Source organism: Littorina saxatilis, linkage group LG8 (genome assembly GCF_037325665.1).
Source record: "Littorina saxatilis isolate snail1 linkage group LG8, US_GU_Lsax_2.0, whole genome shotgun sequence".
NCBI lineage: Eukaryota > Metazoa > Mollusca > Gastropoda > Littorinimorpha > Littorinidae > Littorina > Littorina saxatilis.
The window spans coordinates 36,167,115-36,194,873 of record NC_090252.1 but is presented as its reverse complement, the minus strand read 5'-3'; the positions used below and the strand labels follow the sequence as shown (position 1 = coordinate 36,194,873).

The 27,759-nt window shown below is 44.3% G+C and overlaps 1 long non-coding RNA gene across 1 annotated transcript; it reads right to left on the bottom strand.

Moving 5' to 3' along the window:
- Positions 1-27,759, bottom strand: LOC138973418 (uncharacterized). The gene is made up of 4 exons (XR_011458015.1): positions 27,282-27,759; positions 16,585-16,710; positions 4,542-4,932; positions 1-585 (listed from the first exon to the last, which is right to left on the bottom strand). It is a non-coding gene; the product is annotated as an uncharacterized lncRNA (long non-coding RNA).

Genomic DNA, 27,759 nt, shown 5'->3' with positions numbered 1-27,759 from the left:
TTGTCTCCTGCGCAGTCTTGGCTGTTGTCGCCTGCGCAGTCTTGGCTGTTGTCTCCTGCGCAGTTTTGGCTGTTGTCTCCCGGTCTGCGCAGTCTTGGCTGTTGTCTTCTGCGCAATCTTGGCTGTTGTCTCCTGCGCCGTCTTGGCTGTTGTCTCCTGCATAGTCAGTCTTGGCTGTTGTCTCCTGCGCAATCTTGACTGTTGTCTCCTGCACAGTCTTGATTGTTATCTCCTGCGCAGTCTTGGCTGTTATCTCCTGCGCAGTCTTGACTGTTGTCTCCTGCGCAATCTTGACTGTTGTCTTCTGTGCATTCTTGGCTGTTGTCTTCTGCGCAGTCTTGGCTGTTGTCTCCTGTGCATTCTTGGCTGTTGTCTCCTGCGCAGTCTTGTCTGAAGCGGCGGAGTCTTGGTCAACATTAGTTGGGCTGTTGGTTGCTGCTCCTGGTGTGCCTCCGGTCTTCTTCAGACGATGGCGATGACACTATGTTGCTATGACGACCACGGCAAGGCCTACAAAAGATCCCACAGCAATCCACAGTGTGTTGACGGTTTTGGAAGCATCTGATGTGGATTCTGTCTCTGACTCTGAGACACACATATATGGAGAAATGTGTTATACGTGTTTTACAGCTGTAAGGTTCCACGAGAAACAACCTTCTTTGCGCGAACTCCTCTTTGTAAAATATCACTTATCTCAACTTCATGTGTCAAATACTAGACTTGTATAAAACATTGCTTCCTCTCAGTCAGTGAATTGATTACCGCAAGAAACCTAGGTTTTTGGGTGCGCGTGTGTGTACATATGTGTGGTTGTTAGCTCTATGCCTAATTCCTCTGTCTATCTGACGATCTTTATCTGCCTGGTTTCTCTGTCTCTTTTGATGGATACCTAAATCAGTTAAACACGAATTGAAGTTCAGATTCTGTGAGTCTCTGTGAGTCTATGCGATACATAAAATCTAATTTATAAACCTCATCTCTGTGTGTGTGTGTGTGTGTGTGTGTGTGTATGTGTGTGTGTGTGTGTGTGTGTGTGTGTGTGTGTGTGTGTGTGTGTGTGTGCGTGTCACGGTACGTGCGTGTGTGTGTGTTTGTGTGTGTGTGCGTGCCCGCCATCCCAATAAGGATAAATAACGTAACATTTCTTACGTAATTCCATATGGATCGTCCAAGACCCACATCATCCGGACTGTGTAGTTCAAATTACGTCATCGTTTATTTGTTTGTTTACAAAGATATTCTTTTAAAAGTTGGGCAATGGGATGGTCGTATGGTGATTGGAGATTATAATGCTGCGTCGCCCAAAACAAATAACGGTTTTGGGTGTCACGAAAAAAAGAACAGGGCTGGTGTAACAAGAGAAAATTACTCCCACGAGATTTTTTACTCCGGAGTAAAAATTTCGTACAAAAATGTTACTCCCTTTACAAAAAAAGTACGTACTCCCCCATTAAACGAGAAAATTACTCCCCACGACAGGTGAGTTCCGAGTAAACATTTCGTGCAAAAATGTTACTCCCCTGACGAATAAATAACGAATAAATCACTTCACCCTAACACGAGCAATTTAACTTCCCATGCCAGGTGTACGCAACCTTTACTCCCCTGTCCCCTGTTAGTCCTGGTGGTGGAAGGGGTGGAGGGAGGGTAGCGCAACATTCGTTTGCGCGAGATCTCATTTTGGCATTATCCCTTCTCCCGCATCCCATTTTCGCGTACGAGATTTTTACTGGAAGCAACAAAAATGGGGAGTAAAATTTTCGTGGAGGGAGTCATTTTTTCGTGCCTTGGGGAGTTCGATCATTTCTCGTACGAAAGGTGTACTCGGAGTAAGAATTTCGTACGAAATTTGTACTCAGGAGTGAATTTTTCGTGGAGTAAAAATGTCGTGTTACACCGGAGTGCTATGTAAATTATGAGCAGTTCTTCAAAACCCATAAACAAAATATGACACTACCAGCCTGTTTTCGCATATTGAGCCAAACAAAATTGCTTCGGCAAATCGACGTTGCAATTCCGGAGCAAACGATCCAAATTTCTAAGCGAATTTGCGTTTAAACGTTATTATGAGTTATTTCTAATATGCTGACTGTGCGGCAAATGATAACAAGACATGTCGAGAAAAAAGGTATCAAGCATGAGCCTTTAAGGCGAATGTTGATATCGTTTGTGAGACATAGAGATTACACAACGTCATCGAGTGAGGGACCGAAAAATATTGAAACTCGAGGATGATTTTTTTGTGGTATCAACCGAGACCGTAGGTCGAGGTTCATACCACACAAAAAAATCATCCAAGAGTTTCAATATTTTTTGGTCCCTCACAAGATGACGTTTGTGTAATTTGTGTATACAATGATAAATTGATTGTATACAATGATCAATCTCTATACCTTCCTGTCACTGGAAGCAGCAACACTTGAAAGCATAAGTTCCCTTGACAAACGTCATTTATGATTGGCGTCAGCTATGAATGACGTCACTGTCTAGACAAGACAAGTGCCAGTATCGGCAAACCTTGTCGCGGCAAAGGCGTGCCTTGATACCATTGAGATCATAGGAGATGCACAGCAGTGCCAATACCAGGTTTCTTTAGCTTCACTTTAAAATGATACCAGAACGATAGTTATTCACTTGAAAGTGAACACAGGAGAGTTGTATACATGTCTGTTATCATTTGCTAACAGTCAACATATTAGAAATAACGGTTTTATTACCGTTTAATTCGACCAAAAGAAATTTCGAAGCGACCCCGCGAATTAGACAGAACAGCCGCAAGCGCTTCTACCTGATTATGCCTGTCAGTCAAAGATTTCTCGTGACCTGAGTCAGCCAATCAGAGTAACACACTTGACGTGATGAATATTCACAGGTCAAATGCTTTTAACACACAACAATCTCACAAGATAAACCATGTTGAACACGCGTTTCGGTTGCTTCGCTTTTTCTCGTTGAACAGAGAGCGACAGATTTAGAACCGACTCCAGACGGATGGAAAATGACGTAGAGATACATTTGACATAAAGCGAGTGACGCAATTTCACTTGATTTTTCCGAACTTTGATCATTTAGATTTCAAGTGAGCCGTTGGCATTGCACACACAGGATGGGCGGTACCTTGCTGTTCCGTAAAGCACCCACCGACAAAACTTGCTTTTCAGTATTTTTTTTAGATAAAGAGAGTATTATCTGACAGCATTTGAAGTGTCATTCTTTAGAATAAATCACGCTGATATTGTTGAAATACATTTTTACTTTGTCTTGTTTATTTTTAGCGTGATAAACAAAAAGGGTCCCTGCCTGAACGTTATAACATTTAGAGGGTCACCTAGAATCCGTCCTGATTGGTCAAAAAGCCGCATGGGGCACTGAATTGGTAATAATGTTCCATATAATAACAATGCACAGCTCGAAATATGACCAAGAACAACCCTACTGTACTTCGAAGAAAAAAGAATAACAACTTTCTTGTCCAATACGACTTGCATTTTGCCGTAAAATTAGTAAGTAAAAACCGACTGGCAGACCAGTCAAAATGCTGGTCAAATGCAAAACAACTTACAGTTACACTTTCGACAGATATCAACATTTCACATGCAATACGCCGCGCGCAATGTTCTATTGAAACGAAATAGAGACTCCTACCTCGGACGCGTTTCTTACGTTTCATTTGCGATGCGGTGGAGTTGTTTGTACTTTCGCTACTGATTCAATAACTTCAAAATACGTTGTTTTATTGATTCGCATCATTCAACAGACAACATCATGAACTGACTCAAAACAACATAGCTTAAAGGCAGAGTAAGCCTCCCGTAAACCATCACAGATACGGTCAGGCTTTTACACACAGTACAAACACCCTTTCATTTAAACACTCACCAATTGAGAACATCCTAGGTGCCCTCCGTGAAGAGCGAACAATTTTCAAAGAATTTATTTTTGCGTGGTTTATCTTACCCCTGAGCCATCGTGAACCCGTGTGATCCAGTTTTCCCTTTTCACAATGCAGTCGTCATAGTTAGTCATTTGAATGCGACTCGACGTGAGCTTATCTACAAAAGCACGTTTTTTATGCACGAAACAACGGCTGTGGTTCACAAGAACTCTAGCGATGGCTTTTGACTGTTGAGAGGAACGGCGATTTGCACTGATAAAACCGTCGTCTGCCACGACCCTTGCGTGACCCTGCTTCCGGGCTTTTCTTTTTTTAAACTTTCACAACTTCGAATTGTTCTGATCTTGTCTTGATGAAAAACGAATTCTTTTATGATTAAAGAATGTTTGTGTAACAAGCTGTCAATTTATTATTTAGATTTTAAAAGTTAGGTCTAGCGCAAAAACGAGGCGCCATTGTTCTTCAGGGCCAAGTCCACGAAAATAAATTCTTGGAAAATGTCTCACGCTCGACAGAAAGCAGCCAGGATGTTCCCGTTCGGTGAGCGTTCAAATGGAAGTATGCTTGTACTGTATTTAGACGCTCGGGGAGCTCTGTGATGGTTTACGGGAGGCTTACTGTGCCTTTAAGTCGCACAAAAGCTTACACCAAAGTAATTGCAATCAAAGTAGTCTATCCTTCAGTGGCCTCAGACGCCTCGGATTCTTTCGCCCCACTCTCACTATAGTCACTCTGAGTGTCATCTTCGTTCGGCGAAAATGGATTCTTCGACTCGGCTGTTGTCTCCGGCGCAGCTGTAGCTGTAGTCTCCTGCGCAGCCTTGGCTGAAGCCGAGTCGTGGCCAAAACCAGCGGGGCTGTTGGTGATGTTGGTCGTGTCACCGTTGGCTTCTTCTTGGGTCCTTCTGGTCTTCTTCAGATAACAGACTGTTGCCATGACGACAGCGAGGACCAGCCCAAGGCCTACAGATGACCCGACAGCAAACCACAGTGCGTTGTCGCCCTTGGTAGCATTTGATGTGGATTCAGTCTCTGATTCTGAGACACACATAGGGAGAAAGGTTGAAAGGTGTTACAGGCTTTCAGATGTTTCAGAGGCTAGGTGACCTAACACCTAGGTCTAACACCCTCCTTTCCGTGGGCTCTACTTTTTATATTTAGTCAAGTTTTGACTAAATATTTTAACATCGAGGGGGAATCGAAACGAGGGTCGTGGTGTATGTGCGTGCGTGTGTGCGTGTGTGTGTGTGTAGAGCGATTCAGACTAAACTACTGGACCGATCTTTATGAAATTTGACATGAGAGTTCCTGGGTATGAAATCCCCGAACGTTTTTTTCATTTTTTTGATAAATGTCTTTGATGACGTCATATCCGGCTTTTCGTGAAAGTTGAGGCGGCACTGTCACGCCCTCATTTTTCAACCAAATTGGTTGAAATTTTGGTCAAGTAATCTTCGACAAAGCCCGGGGTTCGGTATTGCATTTCAGCTTGGTGGCTTAAAAATTAATTAATGACTTTGGTCATTAAAAATCTGAAAATTGTAAAAAAAAAATAAAAATTTATAAAACGATCCAAATTAACGTTAATCTTATTCTCCATCATTTGCTGATTCCAAAAACATATAAATATGTTATATTCGGATTACAAACAAGCTCTGAAAATTAAATATATAAAAATTATTATCAAATTTTTTTTTTCGAAATCAATTTAAAACCACTTTCATCTTATTCCTTGTCGGTTCCTGATTCCAAAAATATATAGATATGATATGTTTGGATTAAAAACACGCTCAGAAAGTTAAAACGAAGAGAGGTACAGAAAAGCGTGCTATCCTCAGCGCAACGAATACCCCGCTCTTCTTGTCAATTCCACTACGAGTATAGTACGGTCTTGCTGCGTTGCGTTGCGTTCAGTTTCATTCTGTGAGTTCGACAGCTACTTGACTAAATATTGTATTTTCGCCTTACGCGACTTGTTTTTAGCTACTAGCAGTCAGGACCTGGCTTCGCCCGGGGTATTAACAAAGCCCTTAGGAATAAGCCCAAGAGCCATTACATGGCAGTTTTCAGAATACTATAGCAAAGAAACACGAATAGAAGAAAACTGAGTAAAATTCCCAAACAAACTTTTGAGGAAAATCAGTTACCTCCCTTGCTTATTCTTCAATTGAAAACTTTACGACATTTCAAATATTGAATGACCTCAAAAGCATTTGAAGACATCTGTTACCCACTGAGAGGGTCAACATAAATCAAATTTCTGCTAACATTTTTGTATGGTATGAGTTATCTCCCTTCCTTGAGAAAGTTCGAGACAGTAAAAGAGAACGGACACCGATTGACCAAAACAATTGGTTTCGCTAATATTTTGCCTGTGATAGTTTCAGAGTGTGTTGAAACAAGTGCCGACAAAAATGAGAGAATTCAACAGGACAGACTTTATGATACAGAATTGTGAATATGATGTCATGCCAAGAATCAGATACTGAAACTGACGAGGGTTGAGACTAGTTAGATGGTGTATCTGTCCAATCAATTGCAATCACATGACCTCTTTTGGAAGTGGTATTCATCCCTGGTTTACCGTCTGTTGGTGATATGTTTCTATTTGAATTATTGTAACGTGTCTTTCCCGATGTGGCTAGACATAGAGTAAGTTTATGACGTTTTCGTAGGCTAAAACTAGATCTGTTTCTCGATTCGCATGAAAATAATTATTTCCATTTTGAACAGACTTTCAAAACGTACCCCTCTTCTGAACAAGAAAAACAAATGCTTGCAGTAGACTCGCCTTCGTTATCCCCGCCCCTCCCAAAACCACCTTACCCCATAGAAGTCTCCCTCCCTTTTAAGATCCCAAACCCCCGATAAGACATTTTCAAGACCATGCATGGTTTCTAAGATATTCTGTTCATAATCTCTGTAAGTTTACCCCCATTATAAGATCTGATTTTATCAGGGTTTTGTAGGTCTTAAAAAGAGGATTCCACTACCTATGACCCCAACAACCCCCCCCTCCCCACCCCCCAAAAAAACCAAAAAAACGCTGATGCAGCTTCATAAAATAATGTTCAAGAGAACTCTTTTTTTGTGACCTGTATCAATCCATATAGTTATTCAACGCTAAGAATTTTTCACATATTCAAACTTGTACAACCCCAACCTCCTTCCCACCACCATCACTAGCCTGACACACTCAACATCCACCAAATTTTTAAAAAAGAGATTTTTTTTTTGTTTTACATTACAAGAATCAATATAAATACTAATTTTCTTGACCAAATTGAGTTTTGGCTAGTAATGCTGCGTCGCCCAAAACAAATAACGGTTTTGGGTGTGACGAAAAACAGAACAGGGCCGGAGTGCTATATATGTAAATTATAAGCAATTCTTCCAAATCCATTTAAAAAATATGACACTACCAGACTGTTTCCGCATATTGAGCCAGAATTTTTTGTTATGGCAAATCGATGTTGCAGTTCCGGAGCAAATGATCAATACTTCTTTGCGAATTTGCGTTCAAACGTGTTTTTCCCATAATATAACAATGCACAGCTCCAAAATATGGCCAAGAACAAATCTACGGTACTTCGAAGAAAGAAGAATAACAACATTCTTGTCCACAACGACTTAGGAATAAAATTAATTTATTGCAACCCGAAGTTCAACGGCACGATGTCTTAACACTTTCGGAGACATGGCTAGCGCCTTCTGATGATAACTCCTCATTACTGATTCCAAATTTCAGTCCCCCTGTTCGACTTGACCGTCCAGACCATCCTTATGGCGGAGTAGTAATCTATGTAAAAAAATTATTTGTATTATAAACCCCGTCCTGAGTTTAACGTCGTCGGCCTAGAAGCCGTGTGGGTCGAGATAAAACTGAATAAAGAAAGTATTTTGATAGGTTCATTTTACCGTCCACCAAATGGAAATGTTCAATATTGGGAATTAGTAGACGAAAGTTTAAGAAAAGTAAATAGTCAAGTGTTGAAGTTTGTGATCTGTGGTGATTTTAACGTTGATTTTTTAAGTTCTCCTTCTCACAATTTTTTCAATATGTTGCATTCATATCAACTCTGTCAACTTGTCAATGTTCCGACACGTATAACTGAAACAAGCAGTACCTGCATAGACCTTATAATTACACAAACGCCACAAATAATTAAATCTGTAGATGTTTTGCCACCAGTTTGCAGCGATCACAGCGTACCACGGGCGATATTAAAAAGTACTGTAAATGTAAGTAACTCCTTTAAACGAACTATTTTCAATTACGATACATTGGACATAGAAGGGTTTCATAACGCACTCTCGCATGTTGATTGGACAGGAATGGTGACGAATGAAATGTTTAATGATAGCATTGATGTTTTTAGTAGAACTTTTATGAATGTTGCAAAGCAGTTCATGCCTGTTAAAGAAGTTGTTGTACGCCCTAAAGACGCACTCTGGATTACCCCAGAAATTTTAAAGTTAATCGACGAGAGAGATCAAACTCACCTGAGAGCAAAAACGAGTAACTCTTTAGAAGATTGGCTGAGTTATCGTCAGACGCGTAATCGTGTTACAGCAGCTAAGCGAGACAGAGTCCAGCAATTTTATATAGAGTTAGACGAACGCATTTCAGACCTAGGTTCCTTTTGTACTAAGACGTGGTGGCAGTTGGTAAAGTCATTTATGGACAAGAAAGGACTTGGTGTTGATGAAATTCCTCCGATTAATTTTGAAGGCAAGATTTACCAGTCAAACCAGGAAAAAGCTAACGTTCTGAACAATTTTTTCATACAAAATTCCGTTCTTAAAACGCCAGACGACAATTTGCCTCAAGCTGATTTTTTCGACAGCGAACTTAATGAGATTTATCTTACAGTCGACGAGGTTAAAGAGGTTATTAAAGCCCTTGATAAAGGTAAAGCCACTGGTCCGGATCTCATTCACAACAGACTTCTAGTTGCTGCTGTTGACGCCATAGCAGAACCCCTGACATATTTGTTTAATAGAAGCCTTAGAGAAGGTATATATCCTAGTTTGTGGAAGACGGCTCATGTCACTCCTATTTACAAAGCCGGCCCAGCAGATTGTTGTAACAATTATCGACCAATTTCATTATTAAGTTGTGTTGGGAAGGTAATGGAGCGCTGTGTCCACAGCCATGTTTACACCTTTTTACAGCAAAATGATATATTAACACCAGCACAGTCAGGATTTATTCCTGGTGACTCTACCAGTTGTCAACTGGCTTCTATTTATGACGAGTTCTGTTTAAATTACGATATGGGAATTACCACTCAAGCTGTTTTTTGTGATGTGTCAAAGGCATTTGAAAAAGTCTGGCACAAAGGGTTATTATATAAACTGGAACTAGTAGGAATTAGAGGACAATTGTTGAAATGGTTTCACGATTATTTAACAAATCGCCACCAGGCGGTTGTTATTAAGGGTGCTAAGTCTGCATTAAAATGTATCCCGGCAGGTGTTCCACAAGGTTCTGTTCTAGGCCCCTTGCTATTCCTGATATATATTAACGACATTGTGAATGATACTGAATCTGTTATAAAGTTGTTTGCTGATGACACGAGCATGTCTATGTCCTTAGAAGATCCAACTAGACGAGCACAGATTTTGAACGCAGACCTATATAAAATTAATACCTGGGCAAAACAGTGGAAAGTTAAATTTAACGAAGCAAAAATGGAACTGTTAGACATAAAACGTGATAATATACCAACCGAACCAATCATTTTTAATAATATTGTTTTGGAAAACGTGAACCAACATAAACACCTTGGCGTAATCTTGCAGAATGATTGTAAGTGGGACTTCCAAGTGAGAAGCATTATAAAAAAGGTCACCTTATTAATTAATTGTTTAAGATATTATAAATATAGATTAAATCGTAAAAGTCTGGAAACTATGTATAAATCTTTTGTTCTTCCACATTTTGACTACGCAGACATCATATGGGACAACTGCACAGAGTACTGGTCAACTGCACTCGAAAAACTACATTTGGAAGCCATTCGGACTATAATCGGTGGTGTGCGCGGCACAAGCCACGAAAAACTGTATAAAGAAAGCGGATTTTGTAACCTAAAAAAAAGACGGAGCAGACACAAACTGATTTTATATTACAAGATGGTATATGGCAAATGCCCTCATTACTTATCAGATCTCTTGCCACCTTTAACTTCTGATGTTAACCCCTACCATCATAGAAGACCATTAGAAAGAAGAGTCCCCATGTGCAAAACTGAATTATACCGTCGATCTTTTATACCATCTACTACTGTCCTGTGGAACACCTTGCCAGACAACATCAAAACAACTAACTCAATCAGCGATTTCAAACGCTATTTATCTACTCCTGATTGTAACGTACCTGCCTATTATTACTGTGGTAAAAGACTGGAAGAGATTCACCACTGCAGAATGCGCCTAAACATGAGTAATTTCAATTCTGACCTGTGTAAACGCCACCTACAGGGAAACCCACAGTGCGCTTGCGGCTACCCGAACGAAACAGCTGACCATTATTTGACACATTGTCCTTTGTACGTAGATGCTCGCCTGTCTACAATAAACGCACTTCCTGTTAATTACAGACATGTTGAAATATTGTTAAATGGTAGCGAAAACCTTTCTCTTTGCACTAACAAGCTTGTTTTTGAAAGTGTCCAATCGATTATCCATGAATCTGGTCGTTTCTGTTGATTTGACTCAGTATAGTACCCATATTCAAGCCAACAAACCTTATTTTATATGCATTTTTCAAATGTATATTTAGCGAGCTACTGCTTACTTGCCACAGGACTATGGTTTGTAATGTACTATGTATATTCTTATTTGTATGCGCTGCCAACTTCATCTTTTATATGTACCTACCGTCTTCTCCTCCCTCCTCCATCCTCCCCCCTCTTCCTCCTGCTAGCTTTTTCTTATTCTTTCTGATTTACTTTAACTATGCTCTTCTTGTAGATAGTTCAACAATTGATAAGTATTGCATGTCCGACATCATATTTGCGTTATTTTCCTACTTCGTAGGGCGCGTAATATAAGCGTTTGCTTGAGTTCGTGTCCCTATTGTTTATCGTTGTATTTTTGTATCATGTTTGATTTAATAAAACATTGTTTAAACCAACGACTTGCAATTTACCGTGTGCGCTGTAAAATCTCCCTACCTTCAAAGCAGACGAAAAGCAGACATCTTCATTTTCTTCCAAGGGAGAAATCGTTGGTCATAAAGTCTGGCAGGACCCAAACATACTTCTGCACGCTTTCTTTTCTTGTCATATTCAGTTGCTTCGCAAAAATAAAATGTCATTGGTTTTCTCAACTTGTCAAATCAGTCAAAACGACCGCAGAACACACAGCACTGGGAAATGACACTGATTGAAATACGAAAGATCTTCGATGACGAAAGTATAAATGACGTCATGTGGTCACACCTATCTCGAAAACTAAGCGTCGCTCAGGACCAGCGCCCTTCCATTATAGCCCAGACAAAATATATGTTTACTCGGACACTTGTGTGACCTCATTTCTGACACTATGACATCATAACATGTCATCTCCAATAGTCTAGCCAAGACTTGAAAAACAAAAAGACACTAAACTGTGACCAAATCAAACAATGACATCATGGCTTGATAACCTCAAGACTTATTTTCTTGATAGCTCAGTGGATAATTCAAGGGTGAAATTCTTCTTGGTCATGTCTGCTGATTATCAACACCTACAATTGTGTGAAATTTGGAAGCTTTTGCTCCCAAAATAACTGAGAAAATATCAACGTAAAGTTTTTTTACGAACATGACCCCGCTGTGACCCCAACATGTGACGGGGGTTAACCAAACTAGGGTCATGTTGACAGATGATCTCAAAGTTCCAAAGCTCTAGCTTCAAAAACGCCTGCAAAATCGTCTATGTTAAGTCTGGGACAGGCTGATCTTTCTTAACCCAGTGTGGGATTTTCAGTGGGGCGACCACCCCCAACCCAGCGCGTCCCCGGGTGGCGGATAGGGGAACGGTCTTCAGATATGGAGATCAGCCGCTTGCGGCCGCGGACCAAACTGGCTCCGGGTGGGATCCCGGAAAATCCTCCCCCCTGTGCTCTCAGGGTAGGACGTACGGGCCATGAGCTAAGGGTGAGGTAACCCCGACAGAAAACCCCGAATGCTGAAGACGGAGGACCCGGGCCGCACGGCGCATTCTAACAAACCACGGGTACACGCACTTACGCAAATGATGACACAATCAACCAGCACAGATGGAAATGGCGCTCGCCCATTGAGGACCCCCCAGGGTGGAGCAGCGTCGGGTCCCATGCCTCAAAGGGACCCAGCCCCAACTACTGGAGGTCCCTCCCGTCCGTCTTGTCACGCCAGGGGACGCGGGAGGAAAGTGACTGGCACCACCACAACCAGGAAGAAACCCAGTCAGCAGCGACCTTTCCAGGTCATGCACTGGAACGCAGAAAGTATCCTGAACAAGAAGACAGAGTTGGAGCATATCCTGCATGAGAAGAACATCAACATCTGCTGTATTCAGGAGACGCACCTGACACCCCAAAAGTCCTTCAAAGTGAGAGGCTACCAATGCCTTAGGTCCGACAGAACAGACCGAAGCAAAGGAGGAATCCTGACCCTCATCAGGAACAACATCAATGCCTGTTTGATAGAAACGCACATGGAGGACTCCGAATATCAGGTGATTCGAATCCAGACGAAGACATCAGAATTCCATCTTGTCAACTTCTACTGCCCCAATGATAGACACCTCGCCCTTGACACGATCCCCGCAAAGGCCTCCAACTTCATCGTGGTGGGTGACTTCAACAGTCATTCACAGAGTTGGGGATATGACCACCTGGATCGGAGAGGAGAAGAGGTGGAGAACTGGCAGGACGACAAAGGTCTCATCCTTTTGAACAGTCCCTTTGACTGCCCTACATTCTACTCCAGAAGATGGCACACTACATCAACTCCTGACCTAGCCTTCTGCACGGAAGACATGCACCAGCTAACCAGCAGAGAGGTCGGAGAACAGCTAGGTGGAAGTGACCATCGGCCAGTCTTTTTGACTCTGGGCATGGAGTCCTGCACTGAAGCTTCCTTCCCTCGGTGGAACTACAAAAGAGCGAACTGGTTCCTCTTTAGACACCGCACCAGCGAACTCACCAAAGACATCAGAGTCGAGGGTCGAGACATCAACATGGTGGCGAAGGACTTCAACATGAGCATCCTCAGAGCAGCGCGTGAGTCCATTCCCAGGGGTGCCAGGAGAGACTATAAGCCCTACTGGAGCAATGAATTGCAGGAACTGGATGATGATCTGGCAGACGCCAGAAGGGAAGCAGAAGTCAACCCGTCACAAAACAACAACATCCGCCTCCAGGAAGCCAAAGCCAAATTTCTCAAAAAGAAGCTACAGGCAAGACGAAGAAGCTGGCAAGAGAAAACAAGCTCTCTGAACCTTGAGAAGGATGGCAGAAAGCTCTGGAGGCTCACCAAGCAGTTGAATGATGAGAACACCAGCAGAGGAAAGATCACATTAGAAGAGAACGGGAAGGTGCTAACTGGAAAGCATGCTGCCAACCAATTTGCTGAAAGCTATGCAGCTGAGAGCAACCTCCATGTTAGCCCCGAGAAACAGAGAGAAGCAAGAAGAGAGAAAAGAGAGAGACCTGCCAGACAGTCGACAGTGGACGCCATGAGTCAACCACTCACACTCCACGAGCTGCACTCAGCTCTGAAAAAGTCAAAGGCGAAGAAGTCCCCTGGCCCAGACGGCATCACCAACGAGATGCTAACCCACCTTGGTAGTGCAGCAGAGAACAAGCTACTCGAGGTCTTCAACAGCAGCTGGCAAGAAGGATCGCTACCACAACCCTGGCGAGAAGCGATCATGATCCCCATCTTAAAAAAAGGGAAGGATCCAAAGAAGGCCACCAGCTATCGCCCAATCAGCCTCACCAGCTGTGTTGTGAAGACCCTGGAGAGAATTGTGAACGAGCGCCTCAGGTGGTACCTGGAATCCAGGAACCTCCTCGCCCCTGAACAAGCTGGATTCCGACAGTTCCGCAGCACTGAAGATCAGGTCACTTACCTGGCGCAAGAAGTTGAAGATGCCTTTCAGGAACAGAAGCTGGTCTTCGTCACCTGGATAGATCTTCAGAAGGCCTTTGACAAGGTCTGGAAAGATGGACTCCTTGTAAAACTGCTGAGGAAAGGCGTGTCCAGCAACATGTACCAGTGGATTCGCTCTTACCTCTATAACCGCAGGGCAAGAGTTAACGTCGACCAGACCAAAAGCAAGAAGTTCCTCCTTCGTCATGGCGTCCCTCAGGGCGGAGTCCTCTCCCCCACACTCTTCCTTCTCTTCATCGACGATCTGGTGTCTGAGATGCCCAAGGGGATCAAAGCTGCTCTCTACGCAGACGACCTTGTGATCTGGTGCAAGGAGGAGCACGCAAGTACTGCCACCTACAGAATGCAGCAAGCGGCAGATAGGCTGAACGCATGGGCAGAAGATTGGTGCGTCTCCATCAACAAGGAGAAATCCTCCACCACCCTATTCACACTGTCGCCAAAGCAGAAAGCCGGAACCATTAGGCTTGGTGGAACTCCTCTGAGAGAGGATGAAGAAGCAACGTACCTTGGTGTCACCTTTGATAGACGGCAGACCTGGAAACCACACATTGCACAGGCAGAGACAAAGGCCCGGCGCAAGCTAGCCATACTCAGGAAGCTGGCAGGTACCACCTGGGGAGCGAACGAGAAGATACTGAAGACAGTATACCAGGGAACAATCAGACCCCACCTCGAGTACGGCTCCACAGCGTGGTCAACCTCAGCCAAGACAAACCTGCAGACCCTTGACCGTGTGCAAAACCAGGCCCTCCGACTCATCACCGGTGCAATGAAATCCACGCCCATCAAGGAAATGGAGAAGCTTACCACCATCCAACCCCTCTGTCAGAGAAGAGAAGCCAAGACTATGGTACAGGCCGAGAAGCTCAAGTGCCTACCCGACCACCCCATGAAGCACAGACTGAGCAACCTCACCAAGAACCGGCTTAAACGGAGCAGTTTTGTACACGAGAGCAAGAGACTTTCTCGACAGTACAGGGAAGTCCTTCCACAGAACACTCTACCTCTGACTCAAGAAGAAGAGGAAACCCCCAAGGCAACAGAGAAACCAGGCATCCAGATCTGCACCAGTGTTCCACATGTTACCTCAGGAGAAGATCAGAATGACACAGCTCGACAGGCACTCACCTTAGCCCTGATCGACGAACAGTACCCAAAAGAGGCGTGGATCCATGTATACACTGATGGATCAGCAACTAACGCCGTGCTCAATGGAGGTGCAGGCATTCTCATCCAGTTCCCTGGGGGACATACAGCTACATCCAGCGTTGCCACTGGCAAACACTGCACAAACTATAAAGCAGAAGCAGAAGCTCTCATGCAGGCCGCCTCCTTCGTTCAGGACTCCGCAGACCCTTGCTACCAAGTTGTCTTCCTCTCGGACGCCCTTTCAGTCCTTCAGGCCCTAGAGAACGACAAACTCCCACAGCTGGCCAAAGCATTACAGATGGTCAGACAAACCAGAAGAGTTGTCCTCCAGTGGATACCAGCACACTGTGGGATACCAGGAAATGAAAGGGCAGATGAGCTGGCAAAAGAAGGAGCCGTGGAAGACCAACCTGAAAACAGTGTCAGCTTTAGTGAGCAGAAGACAATCATCAAGGCATTGATGAGGCCAAGGACAAACAGAGATGACTACCACACAATGTCCAGAGAGCAGCAAGTCAACCTCATCAGGCTGCGTACTGGCCACAACAGGCTCAATGCTCACATGAACCGAAAGTTCAAGCTGGCGCCATCACCAACCTGTGCCTGCGGTCAAGAGGACCAAACAGCGGAACACATCTTACAGCGATGTCCCTTACTAGATGAGGAACGAAAAGAAGTGTGGCCGTCACCAACTCCCTTGCAGACCAAACTATACGGCAGTCGACAGGAGTTGGAGAAAACGACAACATTTATCACCAGTGCTGGACTGATTGTGTAACCTCTGCGAACGCCAAGAAGAAGAAGAAGTCTATGTTAAGTTATTATTAATCGAACATGACCCCCTGTGACCCCAAAACTTGACGAGGGTCAATAAAACTCAGGTCAAGTCGGGAGATTATCAAACCCTAGAAGTGTGCAATGTTTCAAAGCTCTAGCTTCAAAAACATTCGAGATAACCTCAACGTTAAGTTTTTAGGAAACGAACATGACCCCGCTGTGACCCCTAAATTTGACAAGGGTCAACCTAACTGGGGTCACCTGGTGAGATCATCAAACCCTAAAAGTGTGCACAGTTTTAGAGGTCTAGCTTGAAAAACATCTGAGATTACCTCAACGTTAGGTTTTTTGTCCACAGACGGACGGCCAAACATACGGACGCACACAATGAATCCTAAGACTCACCAATTACTCAGGTGAGTCCAAAATGACATTAGAAGAGGTAAACGTGATCGTACTCTGAAACACAGTCACACACACACACACACACACACACACACACACACAAACACACACACACACACACACACACACACACACACACACACACACACACACACACACACAAACACCCCCCCCCCCAAATAAGACAGAAATAACATGTCATCGTTACCATCACATTGTGTCCCAGTCAGCCCTGTACCCGTGCAGTTACACCGAGCTTTGGGGGGACCGTCATCCTTTCTCTTCGCACACACTGAGACGCCTTTCCCACAGTCAAGAGGCTCACAGTCGGGACCTGCAATGCAATGATGATGGTATACTGTACCAACCACCCTCAGGTGCTATATATGCTGAAATACACTGAGCACAAAAATGTACATCCTGAACTCAGGTAAAATGAGTTACTTCCCTTCAGGTCTCACTTATTCCTGACAGGATGCCTTCGTTTTCTTTCTCTGGAGAAGAAATCGATTTTGTTAATCTTTTTATTTATTTTTATTGACATATTTAGAGCTTTTCGTAATGTGTTATTGATATAAGCAGATTCGCGATCGTCGATAATGATTTTTCATGGTGTTGTGTAATTTTTAAATTACAATTGTTATGTAAGACAGTTTTCAAGCGAGCTAGCTATCTTTCGCGTATGTATTCACTGTGCAAACAACTCTAAATATGGAAAAAGTGTCACGTAATAATCCACTTTGTCACGTGATCATAACAAAATGGCTACGGAGCGGACGATACTTTTTCCGTAACCAGTTGGGAGTGATGTAACAATATCACGGTCTCCTTCCCACAGCAGTCTCAAAATGTCGACTTGTTTTGACCTTAGAACGATGTCTTTATGATATCAACTGTGAAGAACAGAACGGAGATCACTGTCGAAGCCGGCCATTCTACAATCACGTTCGTCTTTCGTCTTTTATCAAAAAAATTAGCGAAAAACATATGAGACCTAAATCTGTATTCTTGTTTTGATAGATTTCGGCTTTTAGCTCCGCTTCTTAGCGTGGCAATTATCCATCCTGTCAGAGAGACATGAGCGATAGCGTGGACCGATGATTAATCATTATCAGAATGAAAAATGTAATGATGTGATTTTTTTCCGTGGCAAAGCTCAGTCGTTAAACAGCAGTCTTTTGGTCAAAAACACATGTGTATTTAAAAATCTGCATTTCTTCCGCCCAAAAATGGGTTTATTGGATTTAAGCAATATTTGAGCCTTGACCCTGCCAACCGGCCTGAATTGGCGTTTTTTGGTGGCATGGTTCACTTTGAAAAGTCCAAACAGTGACTACAACTGAACTTAATATTACATTAATTGTTTACTTCAGAAAGATGTGTTACAGTCTTATCCAACAGAGAATACCCATTCCTATTCCGTTTACATCTGCAGGCTCTTCAGTTTCTAAAGCAAATGTAAAGTGTATATATGACCGCACGATGTGTAATAGAGAGCTAAATTGATTGATATTGCAATCAGTGAAACACAAAGTGTGGTGCAGACTCTGTAAGTCGTTGCGATGCATATAATCTAATAAACAAGAGGCGTCGAAGCCTTCAAGGCTCCTGTAAGAAATCAACAAACAGTAACACAAACTCATCCGTCACACACACACACACACACACACACACAGACACACACACACTCACACACACGCACACACACACACACACACACACACAGTTAAAACTAACGCATCATATCAACTCCATTTATAATTTTCAAAAGAAGGCAAACAGATAAAATGACTGTGTATTTGTTGTTGGTGCAGTTGTCCGTCAATGAGATCTTGTGCAATCCTCACACACACACACACACACACACACACACACACACACACACACACACACACACACACACACACACACACACACACACACACAGGCACTGTGTTCATTTGCAAATCTACCATCAGCTTATCTGTCTTTTGCACTGCAGACACTAAGCAATAGGTACCTGCCATGTGGCCACTTTTTCCACTGCTGTCCTCAGTCCCATACTTTTCATCAAGATTTGTCACCATGGCATGCCGAGTGGATCTAAATTCGGAAGTCTTCATGTGGCTGAGGCATATCTGACATAGCGTCGATCTTGTAGGTTAACCTCCTTTCTGAAACAAATGGCAAAATGCGATTAGTTATGATGACTACAACCTACACAAATATAAACAGTGTTTTTAAACAGAATAGTCAGGTTATACAAGCCACTTTACCTATGCAGCATGGTAACCCTACAATATGCGAAACATGTCAACTGACTGCAGCAGCCTGGTTCTTAAAATAATTCTGACGGTCAACACAACCAACACACTATTCACATTCCATTTTAAGGAACAACGGAGGTACTCTCTGAGGGTCTTGTTTAAATGATAACGATCAACTCAGGAGGGAAAAAACAAGAGAGGAAAAAAGAAACCACATCAACCGCAGAAAAATACAGAATCACTGTGACACATGTCATGTACCATTATTTACAAACAAATGCCACAGCAAGCTTTGTCTCAAAATTCTCATTCTACCTTCTGTCCGAAAGAATCTAATCTTACGTTGTACTGCCTTGAAAGAAAATGCCAACAAAGACAAGAAAGCTGTTGCAAGGTAAGCTTACCAAACGTTACATAGCGAATCATGATAGTGCGTAAACAGCAAACAGTACAATCAAAGAGAGAATCGAGTCTGGAATGAAACGCGATACAGATCTAGCATTCAAAAACTGTCTTTCAAGTTCAAGGAAGTTGTTGCAAGGTAAGACTTACTAAATTGTACAGACAAAACCATGACAGTGTGTTAGGAAACGCTACCGTTGCTGAGCTTTGGTTCAGTTTTGTGTGTTGCATGTAGTTGACTTATTTGTACTTTGTGGGAAAGTACCGATATTATATTTTGTAAACACAATATTTATGCTTGGACGAGAATGCAGGTGAACTTTCTAGTCCTGTCAAAACAAGTTGTTTACCATGCTGTTTTAGTCGTGAGTTCGTGGCGTTCGTTCGGATTAAGTGCGTCGGCGCTTTTTGATGTACGTCAGAGAGAATGTCGCTAGTTTAGTCCATGCACGGCTCGTATAATGTAGTTGTATCGTGTTCGGTCTGGAATATTCTCGAGATTGAGTATTTACTATATATGCCAGCGCGATTTGAATGTTAAAAAAGCTTCTATTTGAGTTCTGCTACGTTGTGCAGTTGTATGTATTGAATGCTGAATAAATCCTCGAACTCAATTTGACGAGTTGTTTTCTGCTGCTGCGAAGACGGGCGACGTAGAATAAAAGAACACAACTATACGACGTTTGAGAACTTGTGGCAATCTCAAGTGTCGTGTAACAATTGGGGGCCAAGCCAAGGATCTACGTTTAACGCCAAGGGTTTTCCAGCAACAAGGACTAGTGTCAAGACAGTCACAGGAGGTAGCCATCAATCGGGTGTATCCTGAGGGATCAGTATTGAGACTACGGAACCGTGGATTCGGTGTGACTGGTGAAGAGTTTGGTAATCGCCGCAGCTCGGTACGGTGAGCGACGCCGGAGTGTATCGGGATTACAGAGGTTAGCTGCCGTTTGGACGAGACGGACTTCGTCGCGGAGCTAGTGCATTAATACTACGAAATACGACTGAGGTACGTCGTGTACGTATCGTGAGCAGAGTGCGCCGTCACGTTAGACGAGGAGGGTGGCAGCCTGCGTCTACGAAGGTGACCAGCGACGAGAGAAGCATCGGAGGTGCGGTAGAGACTGTGTTCTTTTAGAAGACTACATTCGTCTACGTTCGGGGCTGTGAAAGAATACAGACGAACGCACCGGAAAAGACCAGAATGGCTGAGTTCTGGGCAAAAGGAGTTGAACTGGGACTGAAAGGCAAGCAGCTGACGGAGTTCGTCGAGTCCCAGACACAACTGCTAGCGCAGCGTGAAGAAAGACAAGCGCAGCGTGAAGAAAGACAAGCGCAGCGTGAGCGTGAAGAAAGACAAGCGCAGCGTGAAGATAAAGAAAGACAAGCGCAGCGTGAGCGTGAAGAAAGAGAAGCACAGCGTGAAGAAAGACAAGCGCAGCGTGAAGAAAGGCAAATGGAGCTGAAACGCATAGAGCTCCAGATAGAAATGGAGACCAAGCGCTTAGAGCTTCAGACAGAAATGGTGCGTGTTCAAAGTGAGCACGAGGCACCACGCCAAAGAGATAACCAGCAGCAAATGCTACACAGGGCACCGAAACTTCCAGCATTCGCTGACGGGAAGGACCAGATCGACTGCTACCTTGCAAGATTCGAGAGGTTCGCTGAGAGTGCTAGATGGCAGCGCGACGACTGGGCGATTCAACTCAGCGCACATTTGACTGGGGCAGCACTTGAGGTCTACACTAGACTCTCAAATGATGACGCCAGAGACTATGATGTACTGAAGGAAGCTCTGTTGCGTTGCTACAACTTCACTGAAAGGGGCTACCGTCAACGCTTCCGCGAATGCCAGCCATTGTCTGGAGAGACACCGAGCCAGTTTGTGGAGCGCCTGTCGTCATACCTGCAGAAGTGGGTGGAGTTATCAGGTGAAGAGCAGTCATACGAGAGTCTGCGGGACTTGATCGTGAAGGAGCAGTTCCTTAATGCCTGCCCGAAGGACCTGGCGACCCGCTTGGAAGAGCAAAAACTGCGGGGTTTGAAGGACATTACTGATGCTGCTGAGCGTTATCTCATTGCTCATGGAAGGACCCTGGGGACGTCAAAGTCATCGAAACCTTTCCAGAAGAGCGGGAACCAGGGAAACCAACCTGCCAAGGGACAAACTGAGTCCGCACCATCATCCAATGAAGGGCAGAACATAACGTGTTTCCATTGCAATGCCAAGGGCCACCGAGTCGCCAACTGTCCCCAAAAGAAAAATAACGGACATGTCAATGACAAAGCGCAAGAACATCGACGGAGATATTACGACAACAAGAGGCAAACGAGTGGCTCGAACCAACAAGTATGTGCGAGCAGCGTCATACTTCCAAGGGCTGCCGAGCAAGTGGCTACACCATCGGACGTGGAAGAATGTATATCTGATGGCCAGCTTCTACTCGCCAATGGCAGGTCAATCTCTGTCGTCGCCAGCGCAGCTGTGTCAGTATCGAACATGCCCGTGTCGAAGGGATTTGTTGAGAAGCAGGAAGTGACTGTTCTCAGAGATTCGGGCTGCAATGGAGTCATTGTCAAAGAGGATCTGGTGCCAACAGAGAAGTTCACTGGTGACTTCAAGTGGACGCTCATGGCTGACAGCAAATGCGTGAAGGCACCAGTGGTAAAAATCCAGATCGATACTCCATACTTCACCGGAGAAGTTGAGGCCGTCTGCCTGAAGAAGCCCTTGTACGATCTACTAATTGGGAACATTGGGGGTGCGAGACGTCCTGATGACCCTGATTTCGAATGGAGAATGGGCTCAGCTCAGCCTGCTGCTGAGGAGGAAGACCCACTGCCATTCGCGAATGAAGATATCAGCGAACTGTTACGAGATGACAGAGCAACTGTGCATCGCCGCGACCAGCCGCAGGTTGTAAGCGCTGTGACGACCAGAGCCCAGGCGAAGAAGGACAAAACAACTACGCCACTCAGGGTCACCAACAGTTCTGCAACTGCTGTCGTGGACAGGGATCGGCTTATTCAGCTACAGGAAGCTGATTTGACCTTGACAAAGTACAGGAGTCGTCCTGTCAAGGAGATGACTAAGGGCGAAGGCACTGTGCAATTTGAAGTGAAGGCCAAGATTCTGTACAGAGTGTTCCAGCACGCGAGAGTCAACGGTGGGAAGCCATTACGTCAAGTTCTGGTGCCTCAACCACTTAGGCGCCAGGTGATGGAGGTGGCCCACGACTCTATTATGGGAGGTCACCTGGGTGTCAAGAAGACATCGGACAGAATCCAGGCTGCGTTTTACTGGCCAGGACTGCATGCAGATGTGACTCGATTCTGCCGATCGTGCGATATTTGCCAGAAAACCATACCTCGAGGAAGGGTCCCGAAAGTGCCGTTGCAGAAGATGCCTTTGATCGACCGACCTTTCAAGAGGGTGGCCATTGACCTCATCGGCGAGATCAAACCGCCAAGTGAAGCGGGTCATCGTTGGGTACTGACCCTGGTAGACTATGCAACCAGGTACCCAGAAGCCGTGCCTCTGAAGAAAATTGACACCGAGACTGTTGCCGAGGCACTTGTGGACATTTTCAGCAGAATTGGGGTTCCTGAAGAGATCCTCACAGACCTGGGGACACAGTTTGTCTCTGAATGTATGGAAGAGGTCAACAGGCTGCTGAGCATTCGTCACTTGACTACGACACCATATCACCCGATGTGCAATGGGCTGGTCGAAAAATTCAATGCGACGCTGAAGTCCATGCTGAAGAAACTATGCAGTGAGCAGCCAAAGCAGTGGCATCGCTACATCAATGCCTTGCTGTTTGCATACAGGGAGGTGCCACAAGAGTCCACTGGATTCTCCCCGTTCGAGCTGATGTACGGGCGGACCGTGAGAGGCCCGATGCAGATACTAAAGGAATTGTGGACGAAAGATGTGGACACACCTGAAGTGAAGAACAGTTACCAGTACGTGTTCGAGTTGCGAGAGAAACTGGAGGAGACTCTCGAGATTGCGAGAGAAAACTTGAGAAAGTCTCAGGATAGCGGAAAGCACTACTACGACCGCAAAGCCGTAAACAGGAAGTTTACACCAGGTAACAAAGTGCTGATACTGCTTCCCACTGATCACAACAAACTACTGATGCAGTGGAAAGGCCCATACGAGGTTGAGGCCGTGGTAGGGATCAACGACTACAAGGTGAATGTCAGCAAGAAGTCCAAGATCTACCACGCTAACCTCCTGAAACTGTATGTGGAGAGACCTCCGGAAGCAGTACAGGTCGCAGCAAGTGTGGAAGAACCAGCCGAACTAGACGAGTTCGACGGCGAGGAACTACTGGAGTTGGGAGACCTCCACAAGAAAGAGGGAGTGGATGACGTCAAGTTAGGACCTGACCTGACAGAAGATCAGCAGAAGGAGCTGCATGATTTTATGGGCGACTTCACCCATAGGTTCTCTGATGTTCCAGGCTCTACGTCCTTGGTCGAACATGAAGTCCACCTCACATCTGACGTTCCTGTTCGCTCAAAACCATACCCTATCCCGTTTCAGGCTCGGGAATCCTTGAAGAAGGACATCGACAACATGTTGAAGATGGGGGTCATCCGTGAGTCATCATCCCCTTACTCATCTCCCGTTGTTGTTGTCAAGAAGAAAGACGGTACAAACAGGGTATGCATTGACTTCAGGAAAGTGAATAAGATCACCGTGTTTGACCCTGAACCAATGCCGACGGCGGCTGATCTGTTCCGACGGTTGACTGGCAGTAAGATCTTCTCAAAGATCGATCTCAGCAAGGGATATTGGCAGATTCCTGTGCGCGAAGAGGACATACCAAAGACCGCCTTTGCAACTCCAGACGGAACGTATGAGTGCCTGCGGATGCCTTTTGGCATGGTGAACAGTGGTGCTACCCTGAAGAGGGGAATGCGAAAAATGCTCAAAGGAATGAAGAATGTTGTGTACTACTGGGATGATCTGCTAGTCCACACGGAGACCTTTGCGGAGCATCTGGAGACTTTGAGGGAACTATTTTCCCGCCTGACAAAAGCCAATCTGACCGTGAGACCCAGCAAGTGCATTTTGGGGACCGACAACGTTGACTTCATAGGTCATTCACTGAAGGAAGGTCAAAAGGGGCTTTTGTTGGAAAACGTCACCAAGATCCTCAATGCGCCACGTCCTGAAACCAAGAAGCAGGTGCGATCCTTCCTTGGATTGGCTGGGTACTACAGAGAGTTCATTCCAATCTTCGCCGCCATAACGGCGCCTTTGTCGGACATGACCCGAAAAGGATGCCCCAACCGAATACTCTGGGGACCAGCTCAGGAGAAGGCATACCAGACCGTGCGCGACCTGATGTCACGAGACCCGGTGCTACGCCTTCCTGATACTGCCAAAGAGTTCATCTTGCGTACAGACGCATCGGACGAAGGGATCGGCGCCATGCTGATGCAAGAGCATGGAGGTAAACCGTTTCCGGTCAGCTATGCCAGCAAGAAGCTGTCAGGAGCCGAGAAGAACTACTCGACCATGGAGAAAGAGTGTTTAGCCATTGTGTGGGGAATCAAGAAATTTGAACTCTACCTCCAAGGGGTGAAATTCGTGCTTCAGACTGATCACAAACCCCTCACCTACCTGAACTCTGCGAAGTTTGTGAATAATCGTATCATGAGGTGGGTGATGTACTTGCAGAACTTTGATATGCGAGTGGAATCGATCAAAGGTTCAGACAATGTTGGAGCAGATTTTCTCAGCCGAGTATGTGAGTAAAACTGTGTTCATTCTCCAACAGACTAATGTACATACCTGGATTTCAATCTGTTATGTATACATAATATGTGTACAGGTAGCGTTTCAATGATTGAAAGAAATTAGGTAAATTTCTTCTGGTGTTGGGGGTAATGTTAGGAAACGCTACCGTTGCTGAGCTTTGGTTCAGTTTTGTGTGTTGCATGTAGTTGACTTATTTGTACTTTGTGGGAAAGTACCGATATTATATTTTGTAAACACAATATTTATGCTTGGACGAGAATGCAGGTGAACTTTCTAGTCCTGTCAAAACAAGTTGTTTACCATGCTGTTTTAGTCGTGAGTTCGTGGCGTTCGTTCGGATTAAGTGCGTCGGCGCTTTTTGATGTACGTCAGAGAGAATGTCGCTAGTTTAGTCCATGCACGGCTCGTATAATGTAGTTGTATCGTGTTCGGTCTGGAATATTCTCGAGATTGAGTATTTACTATATATGCCAGCGCGATTTGAATGTTAAAAAAGCTTCTATTTGAGTTCTGCTACGTTGTGCAGTTGTATGTATTGAATGCTGAATAAATCCTCGAACTCAATTTGACGAGTTGTTTTCTGCTGCTGCGAAGACGGGCGACGTAGAATAAAAGAACACAACTATACGACGTTTGAGAACTTGTGGCAATCTCAAGTGTCGTGTAACACAGTGCATGTTTTGAATCTGAGGAAAAAATCGTGATCATTTTGACTTTGAGAACAGATTCATTCCGTTTCCTTATATCTGCATGTTCAAGTAAATGATGGACAGTTTTTTTCGGGCAGAGTAAACTTAACTTGAGACTCTACTGCAAGTCTTGAAATTCACATAAATCGAACCACGAACAATTAAAGACATCCAAACATTACAGGCACTTTAGATCAACTCATTTCACTAGAGGTGACTGCCTAGCACTGTGTTTGACATCCGTGTCTGCTGAAATAAAAAGAAATTAAAACAGTAGGTGACACGTTATCAGAGTGGGAGACACTAGATCTGTCTCTGTACTTACCGGGATACGGCTGCCAGATCGACACTGCGCTTTCGACAGCTCTTCCTCGCGTGGACATTGGAAAAACGCTGTGCAGATCAAATTGTAGGAAATCTCCCTTTGGTAGCTTCTTTATTTACTTTTCTGGAGCTTAGAAACCGAACAACATGAAGTCGTCTTCCCCGAATCGGCGAATGCAGAAGTGAGAACTGGAGAAGTGAATCTATACCACAATCCTTTGCGCGACCCCTGATCTGGTCTTGACACCTGACCTGGTCTACATGCCACACACGACAGAAACCAGTCAACTGCTTGTACCCCTTCAAAACCCCCCACCACCCGTTTTCTTTGGATACACGCTTTAACTACACACATGCCGACACAATGTTGATCATTGCTTCAATATTTTGAAGATGGTGCTTGAAAAATAACCAGGTGAAATGAGTATTTCGGTGTTTAGTCAAATGTTAAAGTTTCTACCACAGACATACACACGCACACACACACACACACACACACACACACACACACACACACACACACACGCACAGACAGACAGACAAAGTTACGATTGCATAGGCTACACTTACGTGAGCCAATAAAGCTCGTTCCTGTGTGTGTGTGTGTGTGTGTGTGTGTGTGTGTGTGTGTGTGTGTGCGTAAATGTGTGTGTGTGTGTCAGTGTGTGGGTGTGTGAGAGAACAAGAACAAGAACAAGAACATCATTTATTCTTCAGGCCTCTAGCCCCTAGAATAGGGTCGTTACAAACAAAAATACAAGTCAAAAATACATACAGCGGCAAAGCAACACGAAGATACAAAACTAAACACATACAGCGGCAAAGCGACAAAGATACAAAACTAAACATACACGGTAAAGTAATACAGTCACAATCAGTCGTCTTGAGTTATGTTTTCAGTAAACTCCAGGCGAGTTTTTAGAGCAATAAACAAGTAAATGCTTAATCTACGAATATCAGATGATGAGCCGTTGCGGAGAATATTCACACAATTTAATGAGTTATATCTTGTATTTAGAAACTTAGCCCTGGCGTTTGCATACAATGGACAATCAAATACAAAGTGCTTTTCGTCTTCCACAACATCACAAAGCTTGCATAGAATATTCCTGTCCCTTCCAAATGTTCTTCTAAAACACGAAGCTCCAATAGGCAACACACCCAGACGCAATTTGATCAAACAATCGCGGAAACATTTTTTGTCAATGAAATCAAAGTACTTCTCACTTTCAAAAACTGTTTTGAATAATCGGTAGTTTTGATAAATGTCATTACTTATAATGGAACCATTCCATTCCTGCAAATACATATCAGCCATTCTCTGTTTAAACAAAGAAATAAATGTTTTTTCGGGTGTGTGAGAGAGAGAGAGAGAGAGAGAGAGAGAGAGAGAGAGAGAGAGAGAGAGAGAGAGAGAGAGAGAGAGAGAGAGAGAGAGTATCGCTGCTTGTTATTAAATTAGACTTACCCTCAGCAAATGTTATGGAGCAAGGCTCGCCTTCGACATGAGGTGTACCGCCTATGCATACAACTCTACATTGTAATTTGTCTCCCACGATGCTCGCATTTTTACTTTCAGCCACGAACTTGTACAGATAGGTGGAGCTGGTGTTGCCAACTTTGTTTGTACATTCAGCATCTCCGTCAGGAATGGTGTCCGATGTTGAAGAACACAACGTGGGTGGGTACCCAGGGCCCACAAGAATTGAATGAGCTCTGTTTTTTGTTAAATATATTTGTATTTTTGTTGGTTGCGGGTTGCACGCAAGACTGTGTCACCATCAATCTTGCATGTCACAAGATTGACCCCCAGTGTAAATGTAGAAGGGCATTCTGTTGTAGCTACAGTTTGCAGATTCCCTGAAACAAAATAAATCGTGCTTTATTGTACAGGCCCGGGTTACCAACAGAAATGCAAGCAATACAAATGCAAATAACTTCTACAT